This window comes from Pipistrellus kuhlii, unplaced genomic scaffold (genome assembly GCF_014108245.1).
Source record: "Pipistrellus kuhlii isolate mPipKuh1 unplaced genomic scaffold, mPipKuh1.p scaffold_m20_p_28, whole genome shotgun sequence".
NCBI classification, from domain to species: Eukaryota; Metazoa; Chordata; class Mammalia; order Chiroptera; family Vespertilionidae; genus Pipistrellus; species Pipistrellus kuhlii.
The window spans coordinates 1,880,669-1,894,720 of NW_023425527.1; the positions used below are offsets into that span (position 1 = coordinate 1,880,669).

At 40.1% G+C, this 14,052-nt stretch overlaps 1 protein-coding gene across 1 annotated transcript in view; it reads right to left on the reverse strand.

Moving 5' to 3' along the window:
• ANKFN1 (ankyrin repeat and fibronectin type III domain containing 1) overlaps positions 1 to 14,052 on the reverse strand; it is a 217,027-nt gene that overhangs the window by 131,671 nt on the left and 71,304 nt on the right. Inside the window, exon 2 of the mRNA XM_036454373.2 lies at positions 12,400 to 12,534. The gene's annotated coding sequence lies outside the window, so the exon portion shown is untranslated. The remainder of the gene's footprint in view (positions 1 to 12,399; positions 12,535 to 14,052) is intronic.

Sequence of the window (14,052 nt, forward strand, 5' to 3'; positions counted from 1 at the left end):
AGACACCAAAGTATATTGCAACAATTTAAATAGCTTTCTTATTTTAAACAATGTTTTGAAATCTGACTTTTGTATTTATTATACTATTTAGTTTTTATTTTGATAGATAAGTTTAAATATTTTAATATGTGTTTTAGTAACTTATAGTAAAATAGGGAGAGCAAGTACAACTTCAAACTATTAAAGGGAAGAGAGGATTAAAGATAAAAAGTATAAAACAAAGAAGCAATATAATAAAACATAATAAATACACATGTAAAGTAAAGTAGTAGGGTTAAATTAAATATATCTATGAGCACAATATATTTACATGGTTCAATTTTTCTAATAAAAGGCAAAACAGTCAATTGAGATTTTTAAAAAGCCATTTACAAGCCATACACCTAATAAATATTTCACAGAAAGATGATAAATAGAATAATAGTATGACAGTGGAAATAGCAAACTAAAGACCTCTAAATTTTCTAAAGAACTAAATTTTCTCCTCCATAAAAGAAATGAGAACACTACTAAAATTGGTCAGAATTAACTTTTTCAGAACCATAGGAATTAACAAAAAATTTGCAGCAATCCAGGAAGTGTTTATTTAAGAAAAGTGGATAAATTCCGTAAGAATAGTAAGCTTAATGCCATCTTTACCTTGCTTAATTTCCATATTCCCCCACCTCTGTGGTGGCCTTGAAGACCAAGAACCTATATTCATCGTAAAACAAAAAAATTTTTATAATGTAGCCTGGCAGCCACTGGTGGTGCAGAATGATGATGGAGTTCCTTCAAAACCCCATTTTCAGGGAACTGTCATTATTTGACCTGTTTGGTGTTTCCTTGGAAGAGCCCACTCACAGGGCTTTTCTCTATTTGCCCTGACTTTGAGCTTACCAAGTGCAAAATAACCTTTTCCTCTGGGTATCTGTAAAAAACAAAATTCAGCAACTGTTTAACATTACAGTTGCCCAAGATGGTGGATAAGAGTGGGGCAAACAATAGACTAATCAAAAAGCTTAAAGGAAAAGCTTATATGATTGTACATGAAATACTCTGAAAAGCTCTGACACATTCCTGGGGCTCTTTCAGACCTCATGCATGCCCAGGGTTGGGAGCATTCCCATGAAACACCTGAGAAGGTCCTAAGCTCTCATATTGCCTGACTTTGAGGCACTGTGGAAGCAGGAATGAAGGCAAAGGCAGAGCTGTCAACTGCCTACTGAGTATTGAAGGTGTGCCCACAAATGCACACAGAGCCCCCCTGCAATGACTGGGAAACTTATTAGTTCCAGGCACTTAATATTTTTGTTCAATCATTAGCTGACCACTAAACTAACCAAGAAGAGACTTAGTAGCCACATATGACAATAAATACAGACTTTACAGATACAGTTCTAAAAAAATCACTAAACAAACCTTGAGGAAGGGCAATAATCTGATTTCTAGAGTTGCTGCGTTGTTATTTAAGATGTGTTTTCAACAATAACAACAACAACAAAGTAAGGCATGTAAAGAAATAAAAATCTTTTCCATTCACAGGAAGTAAAGCAGTCACTAAGCAAGGCCAGATGCTGGATTTATTAGACAAAGACTTTAAGTTTCATATCTTAAATATTTTCAAGGACCCAAAGAACCATGTCTAAAGAAATCAAGGTAATTATGAGGATGATATCTCACAAAATGTTCTAAAGAAAGATGTTTTTCTTCTAAAGAGGAGACAGATATGTTGAATGAAGGTGGGTTGGTCTTTGCAACATGACTATAGGATCAGACTTTAGGATATAGTTAGCCAGGTAAAGACATTCTATGGGAAAGTTATTTCTAGTTTTATATTTTCTTTTTTTGCATCTTAATAATTTTTAAATTTCCAGATCTTTAACGAAAGTCGTGTTAAATGTTACAACTTGCCAAACATTTAAGGAAGAAATAATACCAATTCTACACAAAACTCTTCCAAAAAATTGGCTTCATTTTGAGGCTATCAATGCCCTGATAGCAAAGTAAAAAAAAAAAAAAAGGTATTTCAAGAAAAAGCTATCACCCAATGTCTCTCATGAACAGAAAGGGGAAAACCTCCATAAAAAGTTAGCAAGTAAAATCCAGCAATACACAAAAAGGATACTACTTCATGATCAAGCATGGTTTACTCCAAGAAAGCAAGGTTGGTTTAATAGTCAAACATCCATTGGTGTAATCACTACATTAACACACTACATGAAAAAAATATGGATATTATAATAGATGCAGAAAAACAGCATTTGACAATATTTCAATACCCAATCATGATTAAAAACAAAAACAAAAGCCCAAAACTTTCAGAAATTAAAGGGGTTTCCTCAACCTGATAAAGGAAATCTATAAAAAGTTATAGTCAATACTATATTTAATGATTAAAGACCAAATGCTTCCTTTTGGGTCAGATTCAAGGCCAAAATGCTTACTTCTACCTTTTCTATTGTACTGGGCATTTAACCAGTGAAATAGGGCAAGCAAAAGAAAGGAGTATAGATTGGGAAGAAAGAAGCAAGATAGTCTTCATTTGCAGGTAACAGGAAAGTTTTGTAGAACAAATCCTCTTAGGAATAAATACAACAAAACGACATATACTTAAAATTACATGGCATTAATGAGTAACATTAAAGAATACCTAAATAAATGGAGAGATATACCTTGTTCATGCATTGGATGAGAAGAATTATTAGTATTAGCATTCAAAGAAGAATTAAAACCTTTCTTCAATTCCAAAAAAATTCAAGAGGAAGGCACATTTCCAAGCTCTTTCTATTTGGGTTGTTGTTGTTTTTTTATTCCATATGAATTTTTGGAGAGTTTGTTCTAGGTCTGTGAAATATGCCATTGGTATTTTACTGGGAATTGCACTGAATCTATAAATTGCTTTGGGTAGAATGAACACTTTAATGCTATTGATTCTACCAAGCCATGAACACAATATATTCTTTAATTTGTTTATGCCTTCCTCTGTCTATCTTGTATTTTTCTGAGTACAGGTCTTTTACCTCCTCAATAGCCGCAGCAATCCTGAGAAAGAAGAATGAAGTTGGAGGGATCACAATACCAGATATCAAGCTATATTACAAAGCCACTGTTCTAAAAACTGCCTAGTACTGACATAAAAACAGACATTTAGACCAATGGAACAGAACAGAGAACCCAGAAATCAACCCAAACCATTAAGCTCAATTAGTACTTCACAAAGGAGGCAAGAGCATACAATGGAGTTAAGACAGTCTCTTTAATGAATGGTGTTGGGAAAATTGGAGAGATATATGCAAAAAAATGAAACTAGAACACAAACTTACACCATACACAAAAATAAAATAGATAAAGGAGTTAAACATACGTAAGATGGGAAACCATAAAAATCTTAAAAGAATCCATAGGCAGCAAAATATTAGACATAATGTCATAGCAATTTCTTTTTTACTGAATCAGCTCCTAGGACAGTGGAAACTAAGAACAAAATAAACAAATGGGACTACATCAAAATAAAAAGCTTATGCACAGCAAAAGAAATCAACAAAACAACAAGAAAGCCCACTGTCCCAGAAGGGTGTCTCCTGCACAGCAGCTCTTCCGTTGAAGTCACAGCTGGTCCTCACAGCCAATTGGCCTGGAAGTCAATTCCCCTCAGTGATACCAACAGCAATTAAGGCTTAACTACAAGACTGTGCACACAGTCCACATAGGGGTGCACCAAGAGTGTCCACCTTAGATGACTGGGGAGGCTGAACCACTGTGACCTATAGGACACCTACCACACAAGGCCACTATCAGCTCAAGGGGACTTAGCAGCTACCCAAAACACAGAAACAACAGGGAAGCAGCCAAAATGTGAAGACAAAGAAATTTGTCACAAATGAAAAAAATGGATGAAAGCAAAATACTGGATTCAGAGTTCAAAACCACAGTTATAAGGTTACTCAAGAATCTTTTAGAAACCTCCGAGGAACTTAGTGAGACCTTTAAGGATCTTAGTGAGAATGCCCCCCCCCAAAAAAAAAAGATGAAATTAAACATATACTGCCTGAAATAAAGAATAATATACAGAGATACAACAACTCAACAGTAGACTAGAGGATCCCAAGAATCAAATCAAAGATTTGAAATATGAGGAAGTAAAAAACACCCAAACGGAAGAGCAAAAAGAAAAAAGAATCCCCCAAAATGAAGATAATGTAAGAAGCCTCTGGGACAACTTCAAGCGTACCAACATCCGAATTATGGGGGTGCCAGAAGAAGAGAGAGAGCAAGATACTCAAAACCTATTTGAAGAAATAATGACAGAAAACTTCCCTTACCTTGTGAAAGAAATAGATTTACAAGTCCAGGAAGCATGGAGAACCCTAATCAAGAGGAATCCAAAGAGGACCACACCAAGACATATAATTAAATGCCAAGGGCAAAAGACAAAGAGAATCTTAAAAGTAGCAAGAGACAAACAGCTACAAGAGAGTACCCATACAACTGTCAGCTGATTTCTCAGCAGGCCTGAAGAGTGGCAAGAAATATCCAAAGTGATGAATAGCAAGAACCTACAACCATCATTACCCAGCAATGCTATCATTTAGAATTGAAGGTCAGATAAATAGCTTCACAGACAAGAAAAAGCTAAAGAAGTTCACCAACACCAAACCAATATTATATGAAATGCTGAAGGGTATTCTTTAAGAAGAGGAAGAAGAAAAAGGTAAAGATAAAAAAGTATGAACAAAGTGATAACAAATACATATCTATCAAGTGAATATAAAAATCAAATGAATAAAAAATCTGATGAACAGAACTGGTGAATGTAATAGAATCGGGCATGGAAAGGGAGCGGGCTAACAATTCTGGGGGTGGGGGAAAGGGATGTGGGAGGTAGGGGAAGAGATTGGACAAAGAGCTTACACCTATGGATGAGGACAGTGAAGTGGGGGAGGGAGGAGACGAGGGCTTGGGGTGGGGTAGGAACGGGGTGGAGGGGAGCTATGGGTAAAAAATGAGGAACATTTATAATAATCTGAACAATGAAGATTAATTTTTAAAAAACTGTGGTACATCTATGCAATGGAATATTATGCTGCTTAAAAAAAGAAGGATCTCTTAACCATTTGCAACAGCATGGATGGACCTGGAGAGCATTATGCTAAGTAAAATAAGCCAACTGGAGAAAGATAAATATCACATGATCTCACTCATTAGTGGAATATAATGAACAAAATAAACTGGTGAACAAAAAAATAGATCCAGAGACACAGAAGCATCAAACAGACTGTTCAACCTCAGAGGGAAGGGGGGTGGTAAGAGAGCAACCAAAGGACTTGTATGCATGCATATAAGCATAACCCATGGATACAGACCTGGTTTGGGGGGTGAGGTGGGGGATGGTAAGGTTGGGGGTGGTGGTGAGGGCATGTTCTGGGGAGTGAGAGTGGCTGGGGAGAAGTCAATGGGGAAAAAAGGATACATGTAATGCTTTAAACAATAAATAATAATAATAATAATAATAATAATAATAAACTAGTATTGTTAAGTTGTTAATTCTTCCAAATTGAGAGTCAATACAATTTCAATAAAAATTCTAGCAGGATTTTTTTTTTAATTAAGCTGGTTCTAAAATTTTTATAAAAATAGAAGTATCTAAAATTTTTAGTCAGAAAAACTTTGGGAAAAAAACAAAGTTGGAAGACTTACATTACCTAACTTCAAGAGTAGCTTTAAAGCTATAGAGATCAAGACGTGCTATATTGGTGTAAAGATAGCAATAGAGATAAAGACAGTGAATAAAGTTAGATGAATGAAACAGAGCCCAGACACAGCCTAAACATAGATGATCCATTGGTTTTTGACATAGGTGTCAAGGTAATTCAATAGGGAAAAATAAACTTTTCAACCCCCCCCCCCCAAAAAAAAAAAAAAACCCCAAACAAACAAACAAAAAAAACCCTCAACCACAACTTTACATCATGTATAAAAATTAATTTGAAATGAAAATAACTGCAAAAGCTAAAACTATACAACTTCTATGAAAAACATAGAATATCTTTGTGAACTTGAATAAGAATGATTTTTAGAGGAGGCACAAAAAGCATAAATTAGAAAATAAATAAACCAGGACTTTACGAAAATAAAGTATATTTTGTTCTTTGATTTCAGCTACCCTGTTGGAAGATCTTTAATACACCTGGAGCCAAGCTATAAGGAAAGAGTGATTGTATCCTGGAGCAGCATTTGCCAACCTTTTGGACCTCACAGACCACCAATGGTCCAAGGACCACCAGTTGGCGACCGCTGTCCTGGAGAATCCAGGTCCAAAATGGCAACATAACCTCTGAAGTATGGAGCCTCCTCAGGTTACTTCAAAATCGCCTGGTCAGCGGGCCTTGGCTGCTTGCTCAGATAGAAAGCAAGCGTCGGCTATTGCCCCCATCCTTTCTCCTAACACCACCAGCTGTTCAAGTGAATAAAAAATGGCCTCCATCATGATTGTGGTGACAGTAGCTCTGACTCAGCCAGACCTATGGAGGGAGGCTCCCGCTTCACTAATGGCTACCATGAGGAACTGGGTAACATGATCTAGAAATGGGAAAAACTGGACCAGTAAGATAGGAGACTGGAAGTAGCCAAGAGGTAATTCTTCATTCCTCTCCTATGGACTGTTTTGAGGGCTTCTTGGAAGCAATCATACACGGACAACCACATGTTTTTGCTTGTGAAGCCTTGCTAATTCATTGCACTTCAGCCTATACTTATTTTTCCTCCTTCCTTCACTCATTTCCCCTTTTCCTTAACCAATAGAACATTCGCAGTCAGCTTTGCCACTGGCTTTGTTTTCACAGGCTAAGATAAATCTAAGAAAACCATTTGAGAAAGTCAGACTATTACTATATTCTCATTTTACAAACAAGGAAACTGAGGTCCAGGGGGATTAGGTAACTTGTCCAAGATCTTACAGGTAGTAAATAGAGAAGGCAGGATTTGAACTCTGACTTCAAAGCCCATGCTCTCGGCAACTCTGATGTTATTCTGCCTGAGGGTCTGGCTGCCCATCAGTTTCTTATTCTAGACCTTGATTCTGAAGACAAGATCTTGCCCTCATGAGTTTTGGCATGTCCAAGGTCTCTGTTTCACAGAGATTACTTGTGGAACTTTCGAATTGCATTTGTACTGTGGAAAATGATCTGAGCCAGTTTGGAGGAGAAGCTGTTGTAAGACAAAGCATATTAAAAACAGGAGCTCTAGGCACTTCTGACAGCTGGGTAGACAGATACATTCAGTGAGGGGGACATTCTGACTGGGACAAGATTGCTTTTCAGGCTGTGGTGTGAACTAGGGACCTTCAGACTTCAACCTGCCTGTGACTACACAGAAAAGACAGCGTGACGCCTCCATCCTCCATCTACCTCCCTCCCTACTGGTAATATGACAGATATGTCTGATTGCTAGAGGGTAGCCAATGCTATTACACTGATATACAACAGGTGGAAGCATCCTTTCAGGTTTCTGTGCATTAAAAAATATTATGTATTCAGTTATTCAGTGACAACTTTTGAAAGGTCACTGTGACTTCACAGCAAGAAGACTAGATTTCGAAGTTTGAAAGCATGTTTATGAGGAAGAAAATAGAAAAAATTAATACCTACTTTCTAGGTCAATAAACTCTCATAGATGTTCTACTTCATAATTTACTTTTTTTTTTTTTTTTTACAGAGAGGAAGGGAGAGAGATAGAGAGCTAGAAACATCAATGAGAGAGAAACATTGACCAGCTGCCTCTTGCACACCCCCTACTGGGGATGTGCCCGCAACCAATGTACATGCCCCTGACCGGAATCGAACCTGGGACCTTTCAGTCCGCAGACCAACGCTCTATCCACTGAGCCAAACCGGTTTCGGCTACATATCCTATATAGACCCTGGGGATTCAAAGGTGAATGAGATAGTTTATCGTACTATGAGGATTCCTATCTTAGTTTGCCTAGAACCGAGGTGATTCCCAAAATGCAGAACTTATAGTGCAAAAACTGGGGAAGTCCTGGACAAATTGATTACACAACCTTGCCCCAGGAGCTCATAGGATAAAAGGGAAGACAGTTATTCAAGTGTCGCTATGAAATAGTGTGACATGTACAATTATGGGGTAACTAGAGGCCTGTTGCACAAAATTTGTGCACTGGGGTGGGGGTGGGCAGCCCTCAGCCCAGCCTGTCCCCTCAGGGGATGTCCTCCTGACAGCTTAAGTAGGGAGTCCTACTGACGGCTCCCATGGGGAGCGGGCCTAAGCCATGGTCTGGCCTCCCTTTGTAGGAGGTCGGGCTGATCAGGGGAAGGCACCATTCCCATCACACTGCTAAATGCTGCCACTGTCAGCCGCTGCAGCCACCAAGGTGTTTTCATCAACACGGACTCCAGTCCCTTCACTACGAAAAAATGACAACTTTTTTTAAGGCATTTTCAAGATGTGTCTTTCATAGGATATGACTTTTTTTTATTTTTATCCTCACCCGAGGATGTTTCTATTTATTGATTTTTAGAGAGCATGGAAGAGAGAGGGAAAGACAGAGAGAAATATTGTGAGAGGGACACTTCAATTGGTTGCCTCCTGCATGAGCCCTGATATGGGCCCCAGCCAGGAAGGAGCCTGAAACTTAGGTACATGCCCTTGATCAGAATCAACCCAGACCCTGCTGTCGGCAGGCTGAGGCATTATTCACTGAGCCAAACTGGCTAGGGCAGAATATGACATTTTTTAGCCCCTCCAGCAGCAGACCTTCGTGTTTTCCTCCGGGAGTGAGGTGGGAAAACCTTAGATCACCTTCTTGGATTCTTACTTAAATTACCAAGAACACTGTGAGTGGCTGTGTACAGGGAGCTTAGCCAATGAGCAGTCAGAAAAGGTGTTTCCTCTGCAGCTCACGTGCAAAGGGCTCCTCCCCCCCCTGGTCTCCCCCCCCCGCCCCCCCCGCATGCATCCACTGGGGTGGGGCTGTGGTCTGAGCCGCACCAGTTGTGACTATAAAGGTGTCCCGGAAAAATTTGCATATTAATATGCAATGTGTGTGTGTGTGTGTGTGTGTGTGTGTGTGTGTAGATATAGATATACCGGTAGATAGATAATAATAGCTTTTACATCTATAGCACTCTATGTGAGCCAGGAACTATTTAGAATAATGCCTTTATGTATATCGGCTCCCTGCATCCCATTATAGCCCTGTGAAGGAAGGACTACTGTTATCCCCATTTTACATAGTCAGAAATTGAGGCATACTAGAGAGCAGATTTGGGATTCAAACCCCAGAAAATATGGGTCTAGGTCTGAGATCTTAACTTTTAAACACTGCTCTCAAATGCCTAACACAAAGAAGTAGCACGTAGGGATGAGTGATTAACTGTGGGTAATAGAGCTGGTGATGGGAGTAGGTGGTGTGAGGAAATGAGTTAGAGAAGGTGTTCCCTGAGCAGGATTTGGAATAGGAAGTGAGGAAGGTCTGGCCTCCCTTTGTAGGAGGTCGGGCTGATCAGGGGAAGGCACCATTCCCAATCACACTGCTAAATGCCACTGTCAATTAGCAGGAAGGAAAGAAAAAGTCATCCAGGTACAGTATCTTAGATGAGGACATAGAGATGTGAAATGCCATTGTGTGGCTGGTGGGTCAGTGTCCACAGTAGTGAGTTTCGTCCACCGTTCCAAGACCTTGGGAAAGCAGCCTGAAGAGGTGGCAGTGCCTGGCCATCAGACTTTGTATGCATGATTAGTATAGATTTCCGCCGGTTCACAAAGGGGAAGCGCTAGGGAACTTTTAGCAAGATCTGAGATACTCATTTCCAGAGAATTATTCTGATAGCACCTGGTGGGTTATTTGAACGGGAGGTGAGTATAGTGGAACGAGTGATGTTTCATCCAAGTATGAAGCTCTTGAAAAAGTCCCTGTAACTTCAAATGCAGCATATGACAATGGGGATAGAGAGGGTGGAACAGATTTTTAAAAAGAAAAGAAGCAAAAAGGACCAAACTTGGTTAATGATTGGATGGAGGGGCTAAAGGAGTCAGGGAATCTGAAAATAATTCCTTTGAGCTTTGCTTGGTTGACAGATGCATAATGTTCCACCAATAATTGAAAGGTATGTGTGGCGGGGGAAGGAGTATAGGAGGAAGAGAGGATTTAAAAGGGGAAAGATAGTGAGTTCAGCTTTCCCTAGTGTGACTCTCAGGGGTCTAGAGGAAATTTAGCTGGTATAGTCTAATCCAAGTGTTCCATAAAAAGAAGGAGTTTGCTTGTTCTAAAGGCTTCTTAGTTTTCTGATTAAGGGTGAAACAATTATGAGGGTAGTTTCTGGAGAAAGTTATAAAATAAATAGGAAGCAATAGAATTGATATAATATTAAGGCAATATTGGGTTTCCACTGAGACGGAAACATTTTAATACATTCATTTATGGTAAGGCATCAGTGGCTTAAGTCTTTCTCCTAAGATAAAAGAGAAGTACTTAAGTGAATTCCTGATGAAAGAATTTCAGGTACCTTAATCCTAGAGATGGGGCAATTTCTCTTTCTCTCTCTCTCTCTCTCTCTCTCTCTCTCTCTCTCTCTCTCTCTCTCTCTCTCTCTCTCAATCATAGTTCATTTATATCTGTAGTTCCAAGTATAAGGGTTTGGGGGTAATTTGAACAATTGAAAGTAGTCAAATTCTAGACATGAATTTTACTCATTCATGAACTAAGCCCCAAATATTTGCATGTTTGCATTTAAGATCTTTTGGATCTTGGCATCATGAGAATAGAAAATAAGTTCCTATTGATCAATATTGAAAAATTATTTACGTGGCTTATTTGTTTGAATTTGAAGCTATTTTAATGCTATTTTCCAGTTCTATTCTTCCCTTCTAATACCTTACGTGCGATCATGCTTCCTTCAGTGTGCTGTATATCCCTTGCATGGGGAAGGGGCATGCCTCTCCTCTTCCACACTCATCTGTGGGTTTCTGATGCATGGTCTCAGTGTGTATACAATGGTCTTGATTATCTGTTGCACCCCTTAACAGGAAAGCTTTTAAGAAGCATCTCATGGATATATTAATTGAGGTTAGCATGACTTCTTTGAAACTATTAGGAATGGAGGTCCACGGAGAATAAGACCATTTCCCAAAGACACAGGCTGCTATCCTGACATCTCTAGCCACTAGAAAATTCTATCTCCTTCCTGTTAGAATGTCAGGAGAATCACCCTGCTCTTGTGATGGAGTGGTCTGAGGTTACTTTCTACTAGGCAAAACATCACCCATCTCTCAGATTTCCTAACTTTGGTTTTTATTTAGAGAAGCATGCTGCTCACTGTTCCAACATCATCCATCTTTGTCAGCATCTAATACCACAACTTCATCTGAATGGCCAGTGATATATTGCAGATAGAGTGCACCAAAGACATGAAACCATGTATGACATTTATATGGACTCTGAGCCCACCAGAGATGGATTGATGCTGCCATAAAGTCTTGTAGTAGCCAAGCAAACAAAAGACTAAGGAGATGTGGTGATAGTGGTAGGAAAGCAATAGGTTTCTCCATTCAGACTCCCCTCTATAGAGGTTGGCTTACATCTGACTGAGGAAATGAAGAGGATCAAGAGAAAATAGGGGTTTGGGGGCCCAAATAGGAAAAAACAACCTCGATTATCAGTGGTACTTCTAGCAGCCTTGGCCGGGCTAATGACCAGCACAGGTAATGGGACACTTGGAACCACCCACTTCGAATCTAGTGCACACTGGCTACCATCTATCTTCATGGAATGAAGAAAGGATTTAAGGAATATGGGTGCAGAAGTGAAGTGGGTCAAGGGAGGGTTGGCATGCAGCATGTCCACTGTATGCCCTTGGCAGGTATCCTCAACATCATAGTCATTATGTCATTTATATGCACAATGACCCATGATGGACAGAAGGCTGCCTTCTACTCTGTCCAGGCTGCAAGCTGCATTCAAGATAGCAATATGTCTGGGTTTATACCCACGATTATCAGCATGATGAGACCCATCTTTACCTGATCCAACAGGTATTTTGTAGGTACTCAGGCACCCACTTAGAAAATGATCTTATGCAATGAGAGAGCAATTTATTTTTCATAGCTAATGCTAATCGGTTATGCAAGCACATAATGTCTTTAAGCTTGCTGAAAACAAAATGCTCAGTGATCAGAATTGGGGGCTTCCCCACCCCCAACCTTGCCTCTCCACATGGATGTGTGTGCAGTGCTATGGACCATTCTGTGCTCTGTGCATTCTTCATGGACCACCTGCAGCTAAGCTCGGAAGATGCAAATTTTTTATATCATGGAACCGCAGCAACATATACACGTTTAAAAATTAACCAGTAACTAAGAAAGCCCACATTCACACGGAGAAAGACAATAAATTTGACTTACCAGTTTAGGTTGTTTGAGGCAGCAGAGGAGCAAGTTGCTGGTGATTGTCCAGTGCTTTCATTCAATAAATCACATTGACTTTGCCTTCTCCTGTGGCTCAGCCTCTGCACAAAGCAAGCGAACCTCCTTCCTATTCTGTGTAAGGAATAAAATGGGAACAGGATCACTACAGGCAAGAGCTGAAGTCCATGATCACTAAGCTACTCTTAGTGCGAAATGAAAGAGCAAACGATGCACACAGAGAGGAGGGGAGAGGGAGACAGCTTGGCTCAGAAACTAAATGTATTTCGGGACTGCAGCCTCGGGAAGGCTTGATTTCTCAAGCTCTTGTGCATGTAGTAAAAGGATGTCATCCCTTCAGTGTGCCTTAGTCTGTTGTATCTGGGTGGTTCTTTAGGAACAGAATGCAGGGACAACAAGCTTCATGGCAAATAAGACTGAGTAGGAACCAGCTGTCACTCAAGGATGAGCTGTGGGGCAGCGAGGCAGCCAGTTAGCTTTGCACTAGATCAATTGCAGGGAAAGAAATACCGGCTGGCTTTTGAAAGCCTGTCTAGCTATCGAACTGCAAGTGAACTGCAGCTCTCTGGGGCCAGTCACCTTCTTATTCCCACAACTGCCAGAAGCACCCAGGTGGCAGCCAACCCCCACCTCAAGGCCCCTGTGCAATCCCTGATCAGCTCCTGCAGAAGCAAGGGATAGTTTAAGAAAGCTCCAATCCAGTCGGGATTTCTCAAAGAAGCTCGACTTTTTGTCAGAGCAGGTTCTGAGCAAGTAGTCCGCAGACAGAGGGCTTAGGATATGGAGAGCCTCAGTATTTAGAGGAAGATTCCAGCACTTCCTACAGGCAAGCCGCCTATGGGTGCACCTGGCTCCTTTCACAGCAGTATGCGTTACATGACTAAAAAGACACAGAATGAATTTCCTAGAAAGCCACTAATGTAGGCATCTTTTAATGTTTCTCTCTAAAGTAAAATGGCAAGAGACGTTCACAGGCTGCTTATTGCGTTAGGGAGACATTGCAGATTGAGAGCACATATGAATACTCCCCTTCCCCACCCCCACCACGTCCCTAGCAACAGCTTTAAGACTCTTTCTAAAGCTCTATTCAGATCTCTCTCTCTGCCAAATGAAAGCTTAGCTGCTTGGATGACTTCAGAAATAATTGTGGACCCTTCTACTAGGTAGCGACTGGCTGTTATTTATACCTGGAGTGGAATCAACTCCCCAACTTTGAATGTGACTCTGTGGGTAATCAGTTTCTTGGTTATAAACAGGAGGGTGGGGCACTCATCTTTGTCCTGGTTAACTAATTAGAATCCTGGCAGGCTGTATTCCTGAAATCTCCTCTTTTCTAGGGATAGCATCTCACTGATCTCTGCCAGGTGCTGTTCTGGAATCTGAGCAAGACCCAGTGACTCCTAAAACCCCATGTCCAAAGGAAGAGCTCAGTTTAGCTTTTCACAAAGGTCTTTTTTTTTCCCCCCCATTAGAAAGTCAACATCTTCCTCTGAAATACTTTCTCTTTCTCTCCTAGGACTAATTCAGCATTGTTACAAATTATTAAATTTGGGACTATTCATGCCCTTGAGGTTAAGGAGACTGTTCCCTCCCTCTCCCCTCCATCAAGAGTTAAGAGTCAGGCTACACTTT